Source organism: Podarcis bocagei (genome assembly GCF_964188305.1).
Source record: "Podarcis bocagei genome assembly, chromosome: 1".
Classification (NCBI taxonomy): domain Eukaryota; kingdom Metazoa; phylum Chordata; class Lepidosauria; order Squamata; family Lacertidae; genus Podarcis; species Podarcis bocagei.
Window position 1 is genome coordinate 9158131 of NC_138125.1, and position 6421 is coordinate 9164551.

Consider the following 6421-nt stretch of genomic DNA (forward strand, 5'->3'; position numbering starts at 1 on the left):
GCTGTTTACTGAGTATTCGTTTGGATTTGTCTGCAGAGAGGTCAGGTGATGTTGCCTTGAGCAAATGTTAATCCACACTTTCATTCCCATCTTTATTGCAAAAAGGCTGGTTGGGGGGTGTTTGTTCAAAAGCCCCAAATTGCTCTTCAATTGTACAACCTGATTTTCATAGAATCATAGAGTTGGAAGAGACCACAAGGGCCATCGAGTCCAACCCCCTGCCAAGCAGGAAACATTTTGCCAGTGACAGAATCCCACCCACAAAATAGCAACAGTCTGGAAGCCCCGACAGCTGCACTTTTTTCATCCTTATTTTCCTAATAACTAGTTTTAAGGGGCTAAGACAAAAGGCCACGAGGAAAGGATGTGTTGGGAAGGAACTTGGAACAAAGAGGTTGTCTAAACACTGTCTAACAACAAGAATATGTGTGAGTGCAACAATGAGAATTGTATTAACATAAGATGTTTAATGAAAACCGGTCCAACCCTGACAACGAAAGGAAACTCAGGCATCCCTGCCAGGAAAGGACAAGGCTGGCCATGAAGTTGCAGCATTTGGCCTCAAGAGGGCACTGCAAGGCAGTTCAAGCCAAACCTTTGATGGGCAACCACCGCTGCAAAAAGAATGAACAATGGAGTGAATCTGGTACAATGGTCATTATTTTTTAAAATAAAATAAAATCCCATAGCAACAGGCTCTTCCCTTCAGCTTTTCTTTGCCGTCTTGATTAGAAACAGCTGCATTTCCTTTTAATTAAAAAACAAACAAACCTTGGAAGAACACATAGGAAGATTAACCTGGTCAGGTTTAATACCCTTTAAGCAGTGGCGTAGCGTGGGTTGTCAGCACCCGGGGCAAGGCAAGTAATTTGCGCCCCCTAACCCGTGGATTTGCGCCCCCTAACCCCCAGATGTTGCGCCCGGTGCGGCCGGCCCCCCCTGCACCCCCCACGCTACGCCACTGCCTTTAAGATTCCTCCAGTGTCAAGCTCTGTCTTTGGAGGTTTGTTCTGCAGAATATTACATGTCGCTAGCAGACATGGGGTACAGCAGGAATAAATGAAGGTGGGGTGGGAGAAAGCTGGTAAATTTGTTCTGGTGTTATTATCATTTACAGTGGTACCTCGGGTTAAGAACTTAATTTGTTCCGGAGGTCCGTTCTTAACCTGAAACTGTTCTTAACCTGAGGTACCACTTTAGCTAATGGGGGCTCTCGCTGCCGCTGCGCAATTTCTGTTCTCATCCTGAAGCAAAGTTCTTAACCCGAGGTACTATTCCTGGGTTAGCGGAGTCTGTAACCTGAAGCGTCTGTAACCTGAGGTATCACTGTATTAAATTTGTATACCATCCAAAGAGCTCCGTGTTCTGTGGTTTTGGAAAATAAATGGCAGTCTGCGATCAACAAATGCTTTCTGTATGTACATACAGATAGGCCTGCAACATACACGAGTATAATTTGTGCACATTAAGCTTTATGCACGTGGCATAATAATAATAATAATAATAATAATAATAATAATAATAATAAATAATAATAATAAATATATACTAATACTAATAATAGGGGCGGAAAGGGGACAGAAGACCAGGAAAAGCGACTTTGGCAATCCTGCTCACCATTGAACCCAAAGGGTTTTGACTATCCGCGATTTGGACTTTAGATCCATTCTCTGGAATGTAACCACAGTGTAACTTGCGACTTTACCGTATTTCATAAATAATTCTGGGAGCTGTATCATAGAATTGAGGAGGTTCTGGGCACCACAATTCAAGAAGGACACTGACAAACTGGAACGTGTCCAGAGGAAGGCAACCAAAATGGTCAAAGGCCTGGAAACGATGCCTTATGAGGAACGGCTAAGGGAGCTGGGCATGTTTAGCCTGGAGAAGAGGAGGTTAAGGGGTGATATGATAGCCATGTTCAAATATATAAAAGGATGTCACATAGAGGAGGGAGAAAGGTTGTTTTCTGCTGCTCCAGAGAAGCGGACACGGAGCAATGGATCCAAACTACAAGAAAGAAGATTCCACCTAAACATTAGGAAGAACTTCCTGACAGTAAGAGCTGTTTGACAGTGGAATTTGCTGCCAAGGAGTGTGGTGGAGTCTCCTACTTTGGAGGTCTTTAAGCAGAGGCTTGACAACCATATGTCAGGAGTGCTCTGATGGTGTTTCCTGCTTGGCAGGGGGTTGGACTCGATGGCCCTTGTGGTCTCTTCCAACTCTATGATTCTATGATTCTAGGTGGAAGGGATACAGGGGGTCATCTAACCCAACTTCCTGCAATGCAGGAATCTCAACTGAAGCACCCATTACAGATGGCCGTTCAAGCTCTGCTTCAAAACTTTCTGTGAAGGAGAATCCAGCACCTTCCGAGGGAGTCTGAAAGTTATTCAGCTTGTTCTGTCACGGCTGCCACCCCATCTCCCTCCCTTTCCGCAGTCGGTTTCACTGTTAAAAATTGAGCTGAGCTGCCCAAGGCCGGGATTTGTAAAATCGCCTTCACCAATAGCATTGCATGAAGGAACGAAGGAATAACAATAATAAAAAACTTGAGTGTGCAGTGGCATTGCACAATGACTCCCTGCTGTTTATCAAATGTGATTCTTTAGCCTATGATTTCCCAGTTTTAGACAAAGGTTTGGATGTGTCTCGAATCAGGTAAGCAACATCCCAAAAACCCATATACCTTTGGCGAGATGCTGTATAAAACACCAGATGAAAAAGAATATCCACTCGCGCACTTATTATGCAAATTCAACTCAATCCAGGGAGGGAAGAAGGCTTCGACATTCAAAAACTAGATGAGGAGAGTACATGATTATACAGGCCTTGCTTGCGCCATTACTAAAATTAGATCATTTCTTTTGTTCTGCTGTACCTTCTGCTCTATTTGCAGGGAATCGTATTAGCAACGGAAACTGTGAGAATCTGTCCAAACATATTAAGTAAAGTTAGGGACTAAAATAATGAAGGCCTATTTAAAAGCTCATTTGAGTGTTTCAGTTATAGGAAGTCGTTTAAAACTAATCATAGCCCATAGTGAAAAAACAATAGATCGGCCCAATTAAAACTTGCTGTGAGTGGTCTTTGTTGCAGCATTTTAACTATTTATACATTTCATGTACGAAACCTCACAGTATAATCCTCCTTGACCTGAAACGAGTAAATCAATGCTTCTGAAACTTCTGAGGACTTTGAAAATCAAAATCCTATACATCTTTCAGCCAGAAATGTTTACCTTTATAGTGCAGTCCTAAGCATGTCTACTCAGAAGTAATCCCATACTTCCCTGGGGGTATGTGTGTATAAGGATTCGAGCTTTAGAAGGTCTAGGAGTTCCCTGCCCTGAAAGAAGCACACTTCCATCAGATTCTGATATGGGTGTGTCTCCCCGCAACTGGAAAAAGCCATGGTTTATTCAGAGACACAATAGGTGGACAGTCTCTTAGGAAGTCTGGTAATTTTGCTGTCTCTCTTGCTCATCTAGTGGAAGCTAATGCGGAGGACATAAATAGGGAATTCTCTGGGGCAGCCCCTAGGTTGTGGAACTCCCTCCCCATAGAGGTGTGCCTGGCACCTTCGCTATACAGTTTTTGGCAAACGCTGCCATGCCACTAAGGCTGTGTGCACACTGTACCTTTAAAGCACATCTGAAGCACATTTTTCTTCTAAATTAATTCTGGGCACTGTCGTTTTATTAAAGGTTTCTGGGAACTGTAAGTCCAGGCCTTTTTTCAGCTGGAACTCATCAGAACTCAGTTCCAGCACCTCTCAGGTGGGCGCCATTGCTATTATAAGAGAACAAGGGAGGCGTTTATCGTGAGTTCCAGCACCAGTCAAAGGGGTAGGGGTGAAAAGAGAGGGGGAAAAGTGACTTTATTGGTAACTGGTCACATGCTGGCTCTTAACAGCTCATGGCTTTGGGACACAATCTTACTATAGAATCATAGAATTTTTGAGTTGGAAGGGACCATAAGTATCATTTAGTTCCACACCCTGCAATGCAAGAATCTCCCACCCAACGTGGGACTTGAACCCAAGACCCTGAGATTAAGGGTCTCATGCTCTACTGACTGAGCTATTTCCCTTCTGTACCCTTGTAGTAGATTTCTCTGTCAATTTAAGGGAGACATATCCTCTTACTCGCCTTTCCTCTAAACTACAAAGCCCCAACCTTTCCTAATAGGGGGGTAGCTCCATCCCCTTGATTATTTCGGTCACCCTGCTCCAAACCTTTTCCCACTCTTATGACAACTCCCATAGTTCCTGACCATTGACCATCCTGGCTGCGGTTGATGGCAACATCTGGAATGCCACTAGTTTCCCCGCTTTCCCTTAAAGCCTAAACGCATGGGTAGGCAAAATAAGGCCCGGGGGCCGGATGCGGCCCAATCGCCTCTCAATCCGGCCCACAGATGGTCCGGGAATCAGTGTGTTTTTCCATGAGTAGAATGTGTCCTTTTATTTAAAATGCATCTCTGGGTTATTTGTGGGGCATGGGAATTTGTTCATTTTTTTTTTCTTTTCAAAATATAGTCCGCCGTCCGCCCCCAAGGTCTGAGGGATGGTGGACTGAAAAAGTTTGCTGACCCCTGCCTAAAGGCATCTAGCATTTCAGTACTGTATTGGGCATTTTAATTACTGTACGTCTCAAACTTTTCCTCATTTTGATCTATTGTAAACTGTTTTTGAGGGCGCTGTTGTTGTTTTAAACATCATAGTGGTGTATAACTTCCTGAATTTGCTAAAGTTAATATTTAGGAAAATTTAATTTTTAACTATTAAGTTTGTTCAGTAACTCTCAATCTCAGGGTCAGGGGTCTAAGACCACATCAGGTGAAAGACTCCTGGCACTGCAGGGGAGCTGGACTAGTTGAGTCCATGAAATATTATGAAACAAACACAAACAAATACCCAAATTTGACTTATTCATTGTCGAATCACTGACTCCAGCTACAAAAGCTGAGGATGCTCCAGAGGCCAGAGACCATATATTTTATATTTTACTTCATTTAGCAATGTTTTCTTTTGAAATGTTTTAAGACTTTAGTTGTTGTTAACTTTGTTTGTGTTAAATATGTATGCTAGAGTTGACCTCCAGTGTAATCTTTTGTTTTGAAGTCTCTTTAAGATGTTTTAGTTTCCTGTTAATTAGGTTGCTTTGAATGTATACTTTGTATTTGACTTTCTTCAGTAACGTTTCATTCTGGATTGTTTCGTTTGATGTTTTAATGTGCCGCAAACCACGACCCATAAAGCACCAATGTTGCATGCCTTTTACTAGGGGCTTCTATTTGTGTTGTGTGTTGTAAACTGCTCTGTGGTCTTCTGGCAAAGGGCAGTAAATAAATTTAATAAACAGTAATAATAATAGTGTAAAGCAGTGAACTTCAGCTGAGGGGCCAGGACCCACTACTTAGGTCGTGGGGTGATCTAACATGGGTCACAAGAGCAGCACTGCCAACATATATAAATATAAATTTATAAATTAAAAATAGAAATAGAAACCATGATGGTGTTTTCATATGTGCTGGAAGCCACCCAGAGTAGCTGGGGAGACCTATTTTCCAGGGATATCCCTGACTTACAGGTTTCTGATTTCATCCTGGAATGTCCTGCTTTTCCTTAGGACACCCCTATTTTCATCTGAGAAATGTTGGAGGGTATGGTGTTATCTGACCCTCGAGGCGATCCTACATCGGGAAGATTTTTTAAAATGTTTAATTTTTTATTATGTTTTTATATATGTTGGAAGCTGCCCAGAGTGCTTGGGGCAGCCCAGCAAGATGTGTGTGGGGGGTATGTATGTATAAATCATCACCATCATCTTAAAAATATAAAGAGGTATAGAAATGAAATGAGTAATAATAATGGAATGGGATGTTCCTATTTTCATTGGATAAATGCTGGAGGGTACAGATCCAGCCAGATGGGCAGGGTAATAATAATAATAAATTTCCCCCCTGAAAATATAAAGCGGTATAGAAATAATAATAATAATAATAATAATAATAATAATAATAATAATAATAATAATAATAATAATAATAATAATAGATTTTTTTCTTTAAAGTATAAAGCGGTATAGAAATGAAATGAATAATAATAATGGAATGGGACGTCCCTATTTTCATCTGAGAAATGCTGGAGGGTATGGACCCAGCCAGATGGGCGGGATAATAATAATAATAATAATAACAACAACAACAACAATAATAATAATATATTTCCCTCCCTTAAAATATAAAGCTGTATAGAAATAAAATGAAAAATTATTATGGAATGGGACGTCCCTATTTTCATTGGATAAATGCTGGAGGGTATATAGATCCAGCCAGATTGGCGGGGTAATAATAATAATAATAAATTTCCCCCCTTGAAAATATAAAGCGGAATAATAATAATAATAATAATAATA

The 6421-nt window shown here is 41.2% G+C and overlaps 1 long non-coding RNA gene across 1 annotated transcript; it reads left to right on the forward strand.

Moving 5' to 3' along the window:
* The first annotated feature begins 1500 nt into the window (after nucleotides 1-1500).
* On the forward strand, nucleotides 1501-3863 carry LOC308587481. Its single transcript, XR_014008407.1, has 2 exons — nucleotides 1501-1751; nucleotides 2245-3863. It is a non-coding gene; the product is annotated as an uncharacterized lncRNA (long non-coding RNA).
* Nucleotides 3864-6421: the final 2558 nt, after the last annotated feature.